Consider the following 20,213-nt stretch of genomic DNA (forward strand, 5'->3'; position numbering starts at 1 on the left):
CAAAAATAGTTGTTGATCGGAGACGGGTAAAAATTTGAAGATGTTTCTATTCTTTAATTTTGAATCGTTATAAAATAAAATAAATAAATATTCAGGACTGGGTGACCCTTATCATTTAAGGGTATGAAAAATAGATGTTGGCCGATTCTCAGACATACCCGATATACACACAAATTTTATATATAAGACTAGTTCACCCGACTGACGTTGTTCTGTATATAATAAAAAAAATAATGTTTTTATATGAATTTGTCAATAATATATCATAACATCAAAAATTACTTCGTAAAATATGCACCGTGCTGTCGTAATGAAATTGTTTCACAGCAGAACTGTCAAACCGTGCGTCAATAAATTCTCTCATAAAAATTATGTATGGACACATCAAAGGAAAAACAAATTTGTTGTTTTTATTTAATTAAGCAGCATTTTCCTATTTATTCATCATTTAAACCTTCTCTGGACTTCCACAAATAATTCAAGACCTAAATTAGCCAAATCGATCCAGCCGTTCTCGAGTTTTAGCGAGACTAAGAACAGCAATTCATTTTTATATATATAAATAAATGTTACAATGACATACGACATACCCAAAAACAGGTTGTCAAATTCAGTTTGTAAATACTTCAATACTTTATTACCAAATTTTCTGAAATTAAATAATTTCGATTGCAAGTAATATCGAAATATATCAGAAATTAATAAATCTTCTACCGCTTACTAAACGATATAATTACCGTGATAGGATATTGTAATTCAAAGCAGGATTCTTAAATGTCAGAATATTAATTGTCAGTATCTACCACGCATTCGGAAAGATACGCCTCAGACCTGAGATAAATGGGCGCCGTTCTTTAATAAAATTACATTAAAAGAAATATATTCATTGAATAGGTCGAACAGTTACGTGTAGTTTATCAATATAATTTCTCACTTGTGTCTGTGTAATCACACTTTAACACAATTTATTGAACTACAACACATTCTCAAATTTATGCGTAAGACCTGATAGTGACGGGTGACAAAAAATCATATTGTATTACAGAAAATACCGGAAAACGGTTGATCGCAAAGGCCATTTTCTATGAAATTGCCCAACTGCATTACAATGCAGTGCTACTCAGGATTCTTGAAAAACACAAAAATTCTGAGCGGCAATACAATAGCGCTCGTTACCTCGAGACGTATGATGTTAAGTCTCATTTGCCCAGTAATTTCACTAGCTACGGCGCCCTTCAGACCGAAACACAGTAATGCTTACACATTACTGCTTCACGGCAGAAATAGACACCTTTGCGGTTCCTTATTCTGTAACTAAATCCTTCTAAATGTACTTATGACGATGTTGAGCTCTTCGTGCCCAAAGAGTTAGCTGTTCTATGTTTTTGAGCTGTTTGAGCGCTAAAGTCTGATAAATGTTTATTTCACTTCACAATCTTGGTGGCGATCCACGTGATTTTTTTTTATATTAAGAGTTGATTAGTTTTTGGAATCGATCGGTAAAGCCTTTTTTGAGATTTCTTTAAATCCACCTGTCCGAATCGGTCCAAATTGTGCACACCATGTCTTGTCATATATTTCTTTTAAAATTGCTATCATAAAAATCGTACTGTTGTGTGGTGCTTTCTATATACTTTAATAAATAAAACATAAGGAAATTGACAAACAAATAATCGTATATTTACACAAAAGATCCAAGTTACTCCTTGTACCTAAAATTCCCTATTCCTTTTCTCAAGCTAACCGACAGGCCTACTGGGGCAAGAACTGTAGTTAGGTCGGTGAAAGCGATTTAAAGAAAAAGCCTTAAATGAGGGAAATGTATTGCTTATATAGAAAAATATATTTCTGAGTATGGAATATTGGCTAGAAAAAGTGGTTGGGTTTTAGATGAGTCAACAATATATTTTATGTAACAGTACGCACAAAAATTATAAAGAGGAAAGGAAATCGCATTCACATACCTCACACCCTCCACAAAGAGTAATTGTTTCTCATTTAAGGCACTTGAATGTATTCCTTATGAATTGGGGATATAAGAATTTACAAGGCCGATGAGATGTGGGGTGTCGACTGTCGACTGTCCCGGGGTTTTCATGTAGCTACGGCCTACGGCGACGAGAGCTCAGTATTCTACGAACCGCCGACTGGATGTGTGCTGCCGTATTGAAAATTTTACGCGCGCTTTCACAGCATTACAGTTTACTCTTTCCGGTAGTGTTTGTGGACTATGAACGTTGATTGAGCTACGAAAAGTACTGCTTCTTTACTTGTAAGTTTTTTTTAGTGTTAATACAAAATCTGTCATTAAATTGTCTACTTTTAAGTCGTAAATGATTGAAGGGAATCGGTGTTATCAAGGCGATTTACACGATAAATGACGGTTTTATACTATGCTTTGCGTTCAGTGAACACTCATCCCAATAAATTTATTTTGCTATTATTTGATGAGATAGTTTAGTTTATTGATTTTGTAAATTATATTTGATATATATATCTATTAATGATCTATTTAAATTTCTATTTCAAAACAAGTTCAAGAATTATTTGACTAACATTAACATTTAAAATAATTATTTTCAATAGTCGTTTAGATTACGCTTGCTACTAATAAGCTAATCAACTAAGTAATTATTTATTTGGATATCTTATCTATTAAATTTCCATTTTATGTTTGATATTTTTTATTCCTAACTCCATATGCCAAAACTAGTCTTAAATAAATTATTTTTCTTTATAATATATAGGTATTTATATAATTAAATCGTTAATAAAGTAAAAGTGTTTTGTACAAAGAATACTGAATCCAAAGAGGTACGCTATCGAATTTTTCTTTTTATTTTCTTTGTCTGTTTGTCTTTATATCCGGGCAAAACGCAAGAACTACTGAATACATTTTTTACAATTTTACGTCAATATTACGATTAGGTAGGGATAACATATAATATACATATTAACTGCTTTATAGCCTTCAAAAGAACAACTAAATATATAATATATACTACACTTGCAATAATGTTATCAGATATATGTAAACGATCCTTACATATATTCCTTTACACTGTTTTATATATCGGAATCAGCTGTAACAGTTTGGATAATATATATGTATGATTTATTTAGAAGTGCCACTCAGGATTTTTGAAAAACCCAATAATTCTGAGCGGCTCTACAAATGCGGTCGTCACCTTGAGACAAGATGTTAAGTCTCATTTGCCCAGTAATTTCACTAGTTACAGCGCCCTTCAGACCGAAACACCATTATGTTTACACATTACTGCTTCACGGCAGAAATTGGCGCCGTTGTGGTACCCATAATCTAGCCGGCATTCTGTGCAAAGGAGCCGCTGGTCTTAGGGCCGAATAATCGATCTAACTAGGTCACCTTTGTGAATACGTTTTTGGTAGTATGAGCCTTCTATGATTATCTCTATAGAAATAGATAAACTGTAATCCGCATACATAATTACATACGAATTATTTTCTTATTCAATATTCCTATATTTTTCAGAAATATCTCGAAAACGGATCCCAAGATTTTATTCAATTCGCTTTACCCTTGGCTTGGCTCAAGGAAAACGCGTTTTTCCGAGTTTTCCGATGATCATGGCCACACAGTTACTGGCTTTGAAGGAAGATAATAAGTATTATAATCTGTAATAATAATAAATAACATAACCAATAAACATTAAAAATATCATAAGAAAATGAAATCTTTCGAAGTGACGACAATATATTGAGCTTGCATATGCTCAAAGAGTATATCTTCGTTACATATGGAATGATTCAATAAAAATTTTAAAAATCACCAAATTACATCGTCTATTCTCATTGTTGTGCTTTCTAGTTTGACAGTGTCAACAGCTTTTCTCTCAGAGATTAAGGCGGAGATAACGTGCGTCTATTATTATTCCTGACATAATTAATCGACTTCTTCAACTCGTAAATAATCGTTCATACATGCTTGTACTAATATTAATATTTTATTATTATTATTAACAATTTCAAAACAGTACAGAACTTTATAACGAACATACAATTTATATTTATATACATAAATATAAGTACTAAATCTGAAATGCATAAAAGGCATTTATATTCTCAAAATTGATTCCATTAGAATTATCTTTGATGTCATTTCTAATATACTAGATCTTACTAATACTAAACTAATATTATAAAGAGGAAACATTTGTGTTTTTGTGTGTATGTTTGTAATGTTTTCACACAAAAACTACTGAACAAATTTTTAAAATTCTTTCACTATTACGTCTTCAGCATCTTCAGTGAGTGACATAGGCTATATTACATTTTAAAGTATATAGGGATCCTTAGTAAAAATTCGATAATATAACCCAAGGTGTATAAAATTAGTCATAAATTATCTGCCGTCGCGTGCGCTGCGGAAACTATTGATGATAGAACAAAAAACTGTTCTTCAGTATTATAGAACGTATCAATATGTACAAAAATACCAAATGTCCAACTACTGTAGTTATGGAACTATAACTACATTTTTACATTTTAAAAGTTGATATAAATGTCGACAATAATCAAACCATATTATTCATACTCTGCATTAGTCCTTACCCCATTCATACCTGCATAATACTTTTTAATTTATTAAAATCGGACATTCCATTAAAATAATAATGCATTAATAAAATAATCACGCCACGCACGACAGGCCACAAATTAGAATATCATCCCCACCATCTGGATGTGTGGCGGTCCTCCACAGTGCGGTTTTCAACGAGCTTTCTTCCACGTACTACAAAGCTGTGGAATGAGCTTCCTTATGCGGTGTTTCCGGGACGATACGACATGGGTACCTTCAAAAAAAGCGCGTACACCTTCCTTAAAGGCCGGCAACGCTCTTGTGATTCCTCTGGTGTTGCGAGAGAATGTGGGCGGCGGTGATCACTTAACACCAGGTGACCCGTACGCTCATTTGTCCTTCGATTCCATAAAAAAAAGTGAAATAGAATTTTTATGTTAACAAAAATAAATCTATAGTATGACTTAGTAGACTTCCCACTGCCACGAGATCGGAATCTAACGCGAGTGAAACCGCGAGGCATTGTCTAGTCTACAGATAAAATAGAACTGAATAAAACATTACATAAAGAATCTACTAACGTTTGAGTAGTTTTATGAATATCATCAGTCGGAAGATAATGAGGCACTTTGTCAGCATCTCTTGAAGGAAATATCACGTAGCACGCTTGGTTTGAATAAAGCTGGAAAAGGCTGCGTGGAATTTTACTCCGCATTTATAAAATCGCCCTATTATGTATTTTTATGACGTGAGCTGACATTTGAAAGTTTATTTAAGCCCACTGGGCTAGAAAGCTACAGAAATAATAGGCATTTTATTAGTCTGTACGTAATAGGTACCAAATAAAAAATGGTAAGAGGCTTGTATCTTTTTTTTTATGTTTGTTACCTCAAAACTTTCAACTGGGTGAACCAAATTTGATAATTCTTTTTTATTTGAAAGTTCGTGCTTCCCGTGTGGTTCCATTGTAATTGGTCCAGATCTGACACTGGAATCCATGAGAAAACCATAAAAGTCTTAAATTTGCTATACATACGTAAAGTAGAGGATAAATTTACGAATAATTCAATATCGCGGCAACCGATTTCGATGATTCTTTTTTTTATTAGAAACGATATACTTCAAAAATAGTTTGGTTAGGTTCTGATTACGGAATCTATGACAAAGTAACGGAACTCTTCAATTCTTAGGAGCAAATTAACGATACTCGGCCGAATCTTTTTAAGGTATTCCGATATTTAAGTCTTTTTTAATCTACCATAACATAGTTATGGCTAAAGTAATTGTCGTAGTCGAATATGATGACCAATTTTGAAAAGTAACATTGAAACATACTACACACACGCACACATACTCACAGACACACATACACAAACACACAAGCACACAGACATCCTGTTCGTATAATATTTTTGTCTTGTTATATTATAGTTTTATAGACATTTGTGATCGCTAGTTTTTCGTACTGTTTATATTAATTGATATGGAAGAGCGTGGCCTTCTGGCACATTTGTTCCTCACTTAAAAGAAAAGGAAGGTCACATCCACTGTTTTTAAGTTTAAAAATTAATAAAAATAATTGAGTGCAATTCAGACGTGGTAAAAAGTGATAGTGAAGTCCTGGTACATGTTCCAAAGATGACACATGATTTCAACAGCTATGAAAGACATTACTATCACCGCTACAATATTTATGTTTTCCTTGTGTCTATGTAGTAATACGTCCAGCGCATGACGAGAATATATTAAGATATACTTTCGTCATAAATAAGACAATCTCTTCTTCATTTATAATCGTCTGGTACCAAAACACTGTATAATGCTTCCTATTTCATTCTCTCGCCGGCTGAATCCTACATTTTTACCTGTTTGTATTTCTATCGTTTCGCTTTTTAGTTTCATCGAGTTTCAAATCACAACGATTCTAAATAAGTTTCACTTCAATTTTAACTAAACTTTTATTTATTTTCTATTTTTAAGTTCGGTTTTCTATATATAAAAAGCGTGTTATTTAGTTTTTTTAAACTATTATTTTTTTATCAAATTAGTGTAATGTCATCGGTCCTCGATAAATCTACAAAGTTTGAACGAAATCTAGCCGTTTAAAGTGGGTCAAAATCGCGCCCAAAGAAGTCGGTTACAAACATACAAAAATACAGGTGAAACTAATAAAAAGCGTATAAAAACACTAGAAGCCACGCATCAATAGTAGAAAATAATCCTTAATATGGAGAGTGGGCTGTTGCTCTATAGCAATATAAAGATATTTATAATAATTGATTTATCTCATTTTTAATAAAAGCTTTCAGAAGTCAGCTGTGAATGAACTATCTGCATTTAAAATTATTTTCTACTTTTATAGCGATTTCTTTTAGTTATTTTAACTTTAAACATTTTCTCAGTATAATAACGCAGACTTTGTGCATATCTTTATATCTGATCTTGTGTAACTTCTTAAGTAAAGAGCTAACAGCTGAAGTCGTTCTAAGATTTAAGAATTCTAATTCGAAAAATTCAAAAATCATTGTTTCATTCTCGACTATTTACTCCTTGAAAACATAACCAATAGTAACGATATTTGAACACTGAATGGGAAGGAAATATTCTGTGTTTTAGTTTTATTTATTTATTTATGATACAAATATATAAAAAATAAAACAGAATAGATACGATACTTAAAATGAATACTAATAACAGTCCAATGATTTTGTAGCTTAACAAAAACGAAAAATACTACCTGAAAATTAAGAAAAATCTACAAGAAAAAATTTAATAGAAAGAATAGAAGAATTCGTATATATTGAGTAACTGAAATGGTGAGGAGGTTGTGTGATGTGAGTGAATGTGAGTGGTGTGAGTTAATGTGATGGTTTGTTCGAATATAATGTTTTAAATTACAGTGTGACGATATGTGTGACGATAAATAAATTAGCCTGAATATACCGATTTATTTATTTTTTTATTTAAGATGTACCAACAATAACTCAACTTAACATTAACAATTGATTTGCTCTTACATACTAATTCTAGGTCGGTTATTCTAATTAGGTACATTCAACATTTTAATTATGAAAAAATTAAGTAATTTAATCTTATTCTTGAAACTATACAATGTAAATAATTATAAAGTGGTAATTAATAAGTCATTAACAATCTAATACAAACTATTATCTACCGTGGTCGTTATTTTTTCTAAAACTTTATTTCTAAATTACTTGACATGACTTGAAAAATGTCAACGTCATGATCGTCGATATCTCTGACTGATGATTAACTCCTGCAATTTAAACAGTTTAAAATCAGTATTTTGATCCTCAAACGTGATAAGCTGAATGTTTTTATGATATCAATTTTGTCGATGGTACTATTTGAAATAGGAAGCATTTAAAAAAAATACGGGTGTGCAAACCGTCGGGAGTGCCGGCAGAATCTAAGACTTGAACGTGAACGTTGGGTATTTTTGAATATTTTGGAATGGTTAGGGAATAATTTTGCACACATTGTTATATTTATCAGTATAAAAGTATTAGCAACAAAAATAACAATTTATATAACACAAAACATTTAACAATTCAGGACTATTACAATTATTTTACATTAAACGGTTTATCTCTAAGAAAAATTAACTTTCATCCACAATTTCAACGACAGTCTTACGAATTTTCGCTCAGGTCACGTGTCCTGACGCGAGTTTAACATTTTGTACCCATCCGACGAAAAGTGCTTAAAGGCATAAAAGGCATTTATTTTCTCAAAATTGATTCCTTTAGAATTCTTTTTGATGTCATTTCTTATACTACTAGATAATACTACCGCTTCGGAAACAAATGGCGCTCTGAGAGAGAAGAACCGGCGCACGAAACTCTCCCAGCATTCTTTTTTTTGCGCTGTTTTCAAAAAAAATATACAATATTGTACAGACATTTCTATCGCTATAAAATAATCACAATCTAGTCCCAAGCTGTCCGATCATTTAGATATTCAGCAGTGGAGTAATAGGATTTAAGACAGACCCATTTTTTTATAAAACATTTAAATTTATTTATAGATAATGCCTGAACAGTGGCGGGGCCTTTATTGTAGAAGTGTATACATTTACCCTTAAAGCTATTATGTATCTTATGAAGCCTACTAGAATTAGTTACAAGCAGTCCCTTATTTCTAGTGTTATAATAATGAAAATCACTATTAAGAGCAAAAAGGTGACGATTTTTGTGAACATTTATTAAATTTTCATAAATGTACTGACAATGAACAGTCATAATATTTTTTTTTTAAATTTTTCTTTGAGAGACTGTCTATAACCAAGCTGTCTATAGCAACGCCGCTAAAGACAGTTTCACTTCATAAATAAACATATATAAAAAACGAAACTAAACAAAGTGACGCGGTTAATGATGCTATTAATGTCATCTGAATAATGATTTGGTGTTAAAAACCAAAGAGATACAAAAATCAAGAATGTTTGTTAGTAAAAAAAAAATATGTTGATTTAATTTAATTGATGATCATTCCAACAATTTTTTATTATTAAAAAAAAAGGACGAGACTACTCGTCTCCTAATCTCCTGCTCGGACATTTAGCTGATGGTAATAGATATGCCCTGCCTATTAAAATGCAGTGCCGCTCATTGAAAAACCCAAAAATTCTGAGCGGCATTATAACTGCGCTCATCACCTTGAGACATAAGGTGTCAAGTCTCATTTGCCCAGTAACTTCACTAGCTACGGCGTCCTTCAGACCGAAACACAGTAATGCTTACACATTACTGCCTCACAGCAGAAATAGGCGCCGTTGTGGTACCCATAATGTAGCCGGCATCCGATTCAAAGGAGCCTCTGAGAACTGGTAAAACTGGACTAAAGCAATAGCGAAATCCACAAAATGAGACGGAAAAATTATGTACCTAATTCAAACTTTACCACTATAGGCGCAGTTCAATGTATGTTTAAATATTCATCGCAACGGGAAATTCATTAAGTAATAAAATATATATTGGGCGATCCAATTTGAAACAGGATCAGCATCATAACTTTGTTTGCAATTTTATTATTGAATTATATATCATGTTGAGCATGACTGAGTAGTTACTAAGCGTCCAAGCAAAATCTATTAAATGGATTTTTAACTTTAATCATTACTTGGTTTATACGAGGGGGACACTGGAAGTTCATAGAAATGGTCAATTGAAAACAATAAAGTAAAAAAAGCTTTGAAAATGGAATACTTCAAACAATATTATGTATTTTATTAATTTGTTTTACATTTGTTTGAAAATTATATGTGTCATTCCACCTTCGCACGACACGCCACAAGTTAGGATATCATCCTCACCATCTGGATGTGTGGCGGTCCTCCAAACTGCGGTTTTCAAGGAGCTTTCTTCCTCGTACTACGAAGCTGTGGAATGAGCTTCCTTGTGCGGTGTTTCCGGGACGATACGACATGGGTACCTTCAAAAAAAGCGCGTACACCTTCCTTAAAGGCCGGCAACGCTCTTGTGATTCCTCTGGTGTTGCAAGAGAATGTGGGCGGCGGTGATCACATAACACCAGGTGACCCGTTCGCTCGTTTGTCCTCCTATTTCATAAAAAAATGTCAGCATGAATTTAATGTCATTTAAGTCAACAAGAAGGTTATGATAGACTACGATTGGCCTTGGATGATGGATGATCCAAAAGGCTGTCGAAGAGACTCATTATGACGAGTGACCAAAGAGATTTTCTCAGTGGTTCCATATGATGCAGTGATTTATTGACGTGAATGGATACTATTTTGAAAATAATGTAACTTATTAGTTCACTTTAGCCCCTACTACTATAAGTTTTAGATTTTCCAAGATTTCCTAGTCCCAAGCTGTCCGATCATTTAGATATTCAGCAGTGGAGTAATAGGATTTAAGACAGAGCCATTTTTTTATAAAACATTTAAATTTATTTATAGATAATGCCTGAACAGTGGCTGGGCCTTTATTGTAGAAGTGTATACATTTACCCTTAAAGCTTTTATGTATCTTATGAAGCCTACTAGAATTAGTTACAAGCAGTCCCTTATTTCTAGTGTTATAATAATGAAAATCACTATTAAGAGCAAAAAGGTGACGATTTTTGTGAACATATATTAAATTTTCATAAATGTACTGACAATGAACAGTCATAATATTTATTTTTTTAAATTTTTCTTTGAGAGACTGTCTATAACCAAGCTGATATATAGCAACGCCGCTAAAGAAAGTTTCACTTCATAAATAAAGATATATAAAAAACGAAACTAAACAAAGTGACGCGGTTAATGATGATATTAATGTCATCTGAATAATGATTTGGTGTTAAAAACCAAAGAGATACAAAAATCAAGAATGTTTGATAGTAAAAAAAAATATATGTTGATTTAATTTAATTGATCATCATTCCAACAATTTTTTATTATTAAAAAAAAGGGACGAGACTACTCGTCTCCTAATGTCCTGCTCGGATATTTAGCTGATGGTAATAGATATGCCCTGCTTATTAAAATGCAGTGCCGCTCATTGAAAAACCCAAAAATTCTGAGCGGCATTATAACTGCGCTCATCACCTTGAGACATAAGGTGTCAAGTCTCATTTGCCCAGTAACTTCACTAGCTACGGCGCCCTTCAGACCGAAACACAGTAATGCTTACACATTACTGCCTCACAGCAGAAATAGGCGCCGTTGTGGTACCCGTAATGTAGCCGGCATCCGATTCAAAGGAGCCTCTGAGAACTGGTAAAACTGGACTAAAGCAATAGCGAAATCCACAAAATGAGACGGAAAAATTATGTACCTAATTCAAACTTTACCACTACAGGCTCAATTCAATGTATGTTTAAATATTCATCGCAACGGGAAATTCATTAAGTAATAAAATATATATTGGGCGATCCAAGTTGAAACAGGATCAGCATCATAACTTTGTTTGCAATTTTATTATTGAATTATATATCATGTCGAGCATGACTGAGTAGTTACTAAGCGTCCAAGCAAAATCTATTAGATGGATTTTTAACTTTAATCATTACTTGGTTTATACGAGGGGGACACTGGAAGTTCTTAGAAATGGTCAATTGAAAACAATAAAGTAAAAAAAGCTTTGAAAATGGAATACTTCAAACAATATTATGTATTTTATTAATTTGTTTTACATTTGTTTGAAAATTATATGTGTCATTCCACCTTCGCACGACACGCCACAAGTTAGGATATCATCCTCACCATCTGGATGTGTGGCGGTCCTCCACACTGCGGTTTTCAAGCAGCTTTCTTCCTCGTACTACGAAGCTGTGGAATGAGCTTCCTTGTGCGGTGTTTCCGGGACGATACGACATGGGTACCTTCAAAAAAAGCGCGTACACCTTCCTTAAAGGCCGGCAACGCTCTTGTGATTCCTCTGGTGTTGCAAGAGAATGTGGGCGGCGGTGATCACATAACACCAGGTGACCCGTTCGCTCGTTTGTCCTCCTATTTCATAAAAAAATGTCAGCATGAATTTAATGTCATTTAAGTCAACAAGAAGGTTATGATGGACTACGATTGGCCTTTGATGATGGATGATCCAAAAGGCTGTCGAAGAGACTCATTATGACGAGTGACCAAAGAGATTTTCTCAGTGGTTCCATATGATGCAGTGATTTATTGACGTGAATGGATACTATTTTGAAAATAATGTAACTTATTAGTTCACTTTAGCCCCTACTACTATAAGTTTTAGATTTTCCAAGAACGTTCTGGTTGACCCTTGTACCATAAAAATGTATGCACGTACTTGGGGCAATTATCACGTGATTGCGAAGCGGTTTTGTGTTAAGAAGGGAATCAAAGGACAGGAAAATGTTAGGAACGACCGATCTGGTATTCCTCTGTTCTCCTCTTGCAAGGGGACTGTATTTTGGAGCACGGCACACACTGTATTGTCGAATTATCGCGGCGTTAGTTGCGGTAGGTTTGCACACTCAGTACCGAACAACTAATTAGCCGTGTCTTCTCCGTGTGTCAACGCAGATAGACTGGCGGTGTGTTCACTTGCTTGGTGCCACGGACGAACTGTTCATATCCTTGTACCGGAGGCTATTCTCTGAGACTGCCACTAGATAAAATAGGTCCTGTAGACGAATAAGGCTTTGGTATGAGAAGGATGGATATGTAAGGAATAAGGTTTGGCATGGACAACCCTCGTATAACTTAATGATGAGAGCTTCGGTAGCATGAGACGGGCAAAGGCACTACCGTTGTTTCTTTGTGCGTCGGTTCGATATCCACCCGTCAAAAAATTTACTTTAAATTTTACCAATTAATAAATACGTTTATTCAACTATCAAACTATAGAATGAGCTAGTTTGTGTAGTGTTTCCAGGATGATACGACATGGTTGAGCGACAAGTCAGCAACGCTCTCGGTGATGAATATTCCTCTAGTGTTGACATAACACCAGCTACCAGCCACATCTATACGTAGACCTAGTTATACTATTCAATAGAAAAGATTTAACGATGAAGGAAAATGTCGTAAGCCCAGGTGTAAAACCTAACTTACAGGGATTTTAACTCTCCCACTTATTTAATATCTTTAAATCAATTCCCGTCAGATATATATTATATGGATGTTAAAATATTTTTGAAGTGGAAACTTCTTTAGCATCGTTGTGATTTGAAAATCGATGATACGAAAAAGCGAGACAGTAAAAAGAGACAGACACATTAATTCATAAGATTTAAAACATGGGAGAAAATGAGATAGAAGTGAAGCATTATTCAGTACGAGGCGATCATAATAGAATAGATTGTCTTATGAACATAATAATGGTAAATGAGCATAAATATGGTAGCGGTGATAGTAATGTCTTTCATAGCGGTTGAAAACATGTACCAGGACTTCATATGCAGTTTAGAGGTTCATGCATAATACAGGTTCCAGTTCTGACATGTGTAGTTTGTACGCACGCAACTTTTTTTGTTATTGTTTTTAGCAATTTCGTAGAGACTTCCGCATATTAAATTTCGTTTCACGTGTGTTTCTGTTGTCATATTCCAACAAAGGATTTATTATTCAGGGCCTGTTAATGCATTCATTATTCTTTAGTTTTATTATCTGCTTGTTACTATTATACACTTTCAATACAGATATGATATCTATGCTTTTGAATAAAATATGGGTTATTGCAGTGTTTTCATATAATTTCTTTGAACAGACAAAGGGATACTGCTTTAAAAACTTCTTTCATTCCCACACTGTGAAAAGGATTTAGTTCACGCAACTGGGCTATTTAAACAACGTTCCTATTAAAGAGTTGCTTTTGCGACTACATAACAGATATTATGTTGATAGTAAAAAGTTGTTTATGTGTGTATCTTCTAACTTCTTCTCTGCAATGAAGATCATAACCGCATAAAATAAAGAAGTATTTTAGAAGTTTTTGAGCAAGATTCAAAGTTTGGATTTTCTGTACAAGGTGATCTTATTTGTACGTCTTCTTGCAAAGTCGTTGGCTGAAAGGTTAAAAAGAATGTAATTTACATTTGGTACACATAAATGACAATAAAAAACATTCTAGAGAACAGATAATTCGTTAAGACTAGAACGGTCGGCATGTGGTAATATAATAGTTAAATAACATAATAATATTAAGTAATAATAATAATATGTAACAGCAACGTGTGGTAAAAAGACAAGTCGTTACAGTATCAAACATAAAATATGATTTATAGTATGATAACGCAACGTAGAGCAGCTCGAATTGTCGGGGACCCAGTTCTCTCTGAACGACTGGATCACGTGGCTATTAGATTATCATCCCCACCATCTGGATGTGTGGTGGTCCTCCACAGTACGGTTTTCAAGGAGGTTCCTTCCACGTATTACAAAGCTGTGGAATGAGTTTCCTTGTGGTACCTTCAAAAAAAGCGCGTTCACTTTCCTTAAAGGCTGGCAACGCTTTTGTGATTCCTCTAGAGTTGCGAGAAACTGGGCGGCGCAGACCACTTAAGACAAGGTGTAATTTTTTTTATGAAATAAGGGACGAGACAAGCTGGTCGTTCAGATGAAGGTAACTGATACGCCATGCCTATTACAATGCAGTGCCACTCAGGATTCTTGAAAAACCCATAAATTCTGAGCGGCACTACAATTGCTCTCGTCACCTTGAGATATAAGATGTTAAGTTTCATTGGCCCAGTAATTTCACTTGCTACGACGTAGCACAATGATGCTTACACATTACTGCTTCACGGCATAAAAAGGCACCGTTGTGGTACCCATAATCTAGCCGACATCCTGTGCAAAGGAGCCTCGCCTAGTAAGTGGATTGTACTCTCTTCCTGAAAAAAAAAAATATAGTAAAATAATTTTAATTGTTTCCGGTTTAGAGCAGAGGTCGCTGATGATTGTTGATGTAGTTGTTGATGAAGTTGATGCAGACTGTTCACAAAAGATTCGCAGTCTTCGCTAAGTAGTTTACAGATAATGTAATTATTAAGATCATTTGTTTAGTCAAATTATTATCAAGCGATATACGATTCACACTATTTATTATTTTTTGGCTACCTACATAATTTATATGTAGATAGAGTCTCTTACTGTAAGACAACCGATAAAAACAGGTCAGGTTTAATACTTTAGTGTAAATAGGATGTAAATACTACGTAATTAGATGTGGGACTGCCAAAGTAAAAATTGAAAATTAGTTCAGTATGAAACGTGCAGTCATTTGTCATATGTTTGAAATTGTAATAACAATATTATTGCGACGAAGTATAATCGGGCTAAGTTTGAAAACGAACAGTTGCTCAAAACGTAGCGGATCTCCATTTTTTTATAAGATTAAAGTCGAAACAAGCAGCACGTTTCATACAATTTCTTTTTTCTTAGAGAGTTTCACTAGGCTGCCTTAGTGTGCGTGGCAAGCTACGTCTTACACTCGCGATTTGTATCGCACTTTGTGTTAGTGTTCGTGCATTGCTCAAAATAAAGGCTCTATAAGGTAAACTCTAAATTAATTTCTTTTCGACGTTTACAGCTCTCAGTCATAGTCTGTCTAAACGTATAAATAATCTAAATTTGGCTATTTGTAAGGTGAAGAATCCTTAGATACTTCGGACAAATCACGCGACGTGGAGAGCATGCCATAGAGAGACTTGTTGTTCAGGGAAGGGTCAACGGCAGTAGGTCAAGAGGACGCTCCCCTATGCGCTGGATAGACCAGGTCAAAGCCCTAACCAATACTCCCCTCAACACATGTGCTAGAGAAGCAACAGCCAGGGATATCTGGCGTAGAATCGTTCGTCGTTCGACGTGACCACGACTGCTCTGTCAAGAGTAATCCGACGAAAAAGAAGGTGACGAAACACATATTAAAATCGCTACGACAATTAGTAGAATGCTTAAAGCACCAAAGGCAAATGAAATGCACAACAAATGCCAAATAAACATCTGCTGTGAATACCACAATTCTAAATTCAACGCATTCCTATTCTGAATGCGTTGAGAATGCTTGAATATTGTTCAAATAGTAAGGTGTGAAGTAAAATACATACAAAACACAGGAATGTTTCGAGACTTACGTTCTAATATTTAGTACTTTTTTATGACAATAAGGGACGAGAGAGCAGGACGTTCAGTTAATGGTAATTTATACGCAATGCCCATAACAATGCAGTGCCGCTCAGGATTCTTGAAAAACACAAATATTCAGAGCGGCACTACAATTGCGCTGGTCACCTTGAGACATAAGATGTTAAGTCACATTTGCACAGTAATTTCACTAGCTACGGCCGCGGCATCCATCATTTTATTTCAATTCTTTATTTATTATAATTACATGTATTGTTCTTCATGCCTAATATCAATTTACAGTGTCATTCTTAAAAACAGAGATTAGATTCCACTAGGAAATCCTGTGCAGAGCCAACCAGTGATTACCGTCTGCTATGTAATTCTTTTTAATGTTAATAATGATTGAAATAGAACTAAAACAATATACCAATACTTTGTTTTAAAGTATACCTATCTTAAAATAAGAAACTTTATAAAATTAAATAGTAATAGATAAAACAAATACTTATAAATAAATAAACATAATGAAATATATATATATTAAGTTAAGTTTAATTTTGAATTGATACCATCAGGCCGAAACAATAATGCTTACACATTACTGCTTCACGGCAGAAATAGGCACCGTTGTGGTACCCATAATCTAGCCGGCATCCCGAGAAGCCTCCCACTTATAACCTTATGTGGTCTTGTCTGAATTCATATTGTAAAGAGATAAAGTTTATATGGTGGTAGTCTACGACAATGTAATGGTGTGTTAATTTTTTTTTATATAATAGGAGTCAAATGGGCAAGAGGCTGACGTGATGAGGAGTGACGTTGCCGGCCTTTAAAATGGGCCGGCCTCTAAGCTAAAGATCCCTAAGTCGTATTTGTTCGGGAAAACTGAGCTGATATCAGACATTATCCAGGCAGGTTGTGTTTAGCCTGATACCTGCCGACGAAATTCATCTTCGCACGACACGCGACAAGTTAGGATAGGCCGGCAACGCTCCTGTGATTCCTCTGGTGTTGCAAGAGATTGTGGGCGGCGGTGATCCCTTAACAACAGGTGACCCGTACGCTCGTTTCTCCTCTTAATCCTTAAAAAAAAGGTAATATCGAATGTTAGGCATTATTTGTTTTTGAGTTTCAGTTGAATGATGGGTGGTAGATTTTGACGTTCAATAAGTGATTTTAAATCCTATTTTGATTAAAAATATTTGAATTTGAATTTGAATTTGAATTTGAATTTGAATTTGAATTTGAATTTGATGAATTTTTTTTATTAAGAGGAGGCAAACGGGTAAGAGGCTCACAGGTACAGCCTGTACCGTACAGGTAATAGATGCGTTGCCGGCAATTAAGATGGGAGTATGCTCTTTTCTTGAAGGTCCCTAAGTCGTATCGGTTCGGGCACCCGGTAATTGATTCCACAAAGTGGCTATGCGAGAAAAAAGAATTTGAGCATTTTTGTAACCATCTATGTTCCGTGTCACTAGGCTGGTTTTAATCTGAGCTGGTAAATTAATAGTCTAGGAATCTGGTTCAAGCCGCCTGTATCTGGTATCTGCAATCGACACTCAATTGAAATAATGCCAACTGCGGTAGACTCTGCTATGATTTGTCGTTGTAGATCTACAGATTAGATTAAAACATGAAAGCATCTTAAAGGGATTATTGAAATGACTGTATCTCTAATATATATAAACTATCTGAACCAGTAAACGATGTTTTGCCATTTAAATTAAATACCAGTTCATAACAGTTGATTGACTGAGTATTTCTAAGTCAAAAAATAGTAGGATAAGTTATCACCAACATATCATATACTTCAACCTTCTCCGAATCACGTTGCATCTTATGGTATAAGTATTATTCCGATCGGTTCAGTAGTTTTCGCAGTATAACCGAAGGAAAAAAATAGCTCTCAATTTATTAGAATATAGATTTTGTATCTATTTTTAATGAGAAAAAGTGACGAAATAATAGACAGGTTCAACTGATAGTAGTGATACGCCCTACCCATTCCAAAGAGGTGCACGAATTCTTGAAAGACCCAATATTCTGAGCTCCGCCACTAATACCATTATCACCTTGAGACATATTACGATGGTGAGATCATAAATATAATAAGTCTTGCTAATCACATTATTGCTTGGTGACAAAAACATAAAAAGGCACCATTACATACAAGTCATATTGCCCGCATTATGATTTAAGAAGTAACATAGTCATATTATAAAATTTATTTTTCAATTACGCAAAACATGAGTTTTTCAAAAAGATACATATAGTATATCAAAGGTGTGGCCATCCCATTGCCACATTGCACGCTTCACAGACAGAAGGTGGATAATAGGGACCACCAAATGGAAAGGACCACCAGGTAAAAGATGCACTGGTAGACCAAAGCAGATATGGGCAGATGACATCGTGCAGTCGGTGGGGAGAAACTGGATCGATCAGGCCAAGGATAGGGAAAAATGGAAAAAGTTGGGGGAGGCTTATACCCAAAATGGGGTCCATAACCAAAATTATATAGAATAAATAATTATTATTAATAACTGGTCACTTTAAATAAAATTAACCCTAGATTTTAAGAACTTAAAATTACTAACATTTGATTGTATATTATGGGTTATGGAATAAATGGCTTATTATTATTATTATATCAAAGGTGTATTAATTATATTTATTCAAACAAAACATATCTTATAAGTATATTTACAATACTATGATAATATCAAATTAACACTGTCATAACGGGAAAAGAATACTAGCAGCATTATCGCATTGGAGAGCTAGGCTGAACCGTTGACCGAAATATCTGCCAGCGCTTGGGTTTCCAGTAGCACTATTGAGGCGAGAAGATAGTACTTTGTACATTTTCCGAGGTTTAAAACCCGACGGGTCAAGTTTCTCGACATCAAACGGCATGAAGAAGTAAGATTAACTGAGATTGACTTAATATGTCTATTTGCAACGTCTCCTGTCATCGGCAGCTGAGGCAGCAGTCGGTACCAAATAACGTAACTTGGACGTGAGAAGGAGCCAGAGTGTCGACACAGGTCGCGTCCCACACCAACGAGTTTGTTTGTTTCCGAGTCATAGATGTTTTATTTATATTAATAATAGTTTAGTTTGTATCTATATTAATGTTTTTTTTATAGTATTTTGATGCTTTTAAAATTCCGATCAACAGACAATCAGTGGGAGGCTCCTTTGCATAGGATGCTGGCTAGATTAATGTGTAACATTATTGTGTTTCGGTCTGGTGTGCCGTAGCTAGTGAAATTAATGGGCAAATGAGACTTAACATCTTTCGGCTCAAGGTGACGAATGCAATTATAGTGCCACTCAAAACTTATTGGGTTTTTCAATCATGAACGGCACTGCATTGTAATGGGAAGGCCGTACCTGCTGGTCTCGTCCCATATTTTCATAAAAAAAAACTTAATAATGTTTCAAACAGTAATTTTATTTGTGTTATATTTTCTAACAGCAATAAAATGCGCCTTAAAGTGTTTTCTCAGATTAAGGCAAAGCCGACAATGATTTAAACAGGAATAGACGAAAATAAACAAAGGGACAAAGGTTGTGACGCGCAAACGGAAAATTATGCGGGCAGGATAATTAATTTTCCCAAGCGAGAAAAAAGTTGCTGCGGTGTGAGCCATTTATAACTCACTGAGCTACTTTTTATTAAATATAATTTTATAAATGAACCCTCATTGATAATATAATGCAGATAATATCTTGTCGGTTAAATACAGATATAAAATACTAATTCCCCTCTAGAGGACCACGTCAGGTGGAGGGGCTTAAGGAAGGCTTGGTCAAATTGTGATTAACATCTTGATAAAACGCAACCTCGTAACGTACATAGTAAAAATACTTTACAAAGTCACCAATAGCACACATTTCTGACCAACGGTCCCAACAACCCAATCAATATGGAGACGCGCTGGTTAAAAAAACGTATAGAACCTTTCCCGGAGGTGATCGCCGGGGAACACCTAGAGTAATCTCAGGCATGCAATGAGTTGAAAAATTCTACAGCCAAATATGACAGACCGGCTGACAGGACAACTCTAACGGAACCCTATA

At 34.6% G+C, this 20,213-nt stretch overlaps 1 protein-coding gene across 1 annotated transcript in view; it reads left to right on the top strand.

Moving 5' to 3' along the window:
• The first annotated feature begins 2,122 nt into the window (after window positions 1-2,122).
• Window positions 2,123-20,213, top strand: part of LOC126977472 (monocarboxylate transporter 4-like) — an 86,209-nt gene continuing 68,118 nt past the window's right edge. Inside the window, exon 1 of the mRNA XM_050826304.1 lies at window positions 2,123-2,272. The gene's annotated coding sequence lies outside the window, so the exon portion shown is untranslated. The remainder of the gene's footprint in view (window positions 2,273-20,213) is intronic.

The sequence above is a fragment of the Leptidea sinapis genome, chromosome 45 (genome assembly GCF_905404315.1).
Source record: "Leptidea sinapis chromosome 45, ilLepSina1.1, whole genome shotgun sequence".
In the NCBI taxonomy this organism is placed as follows: domain Eukaryota; kingdom Metazoa; phylum Arthropoda; class Insecta; order Lepidoptera; family Pieridae; genus Leptidea; species Leptidea sinapis.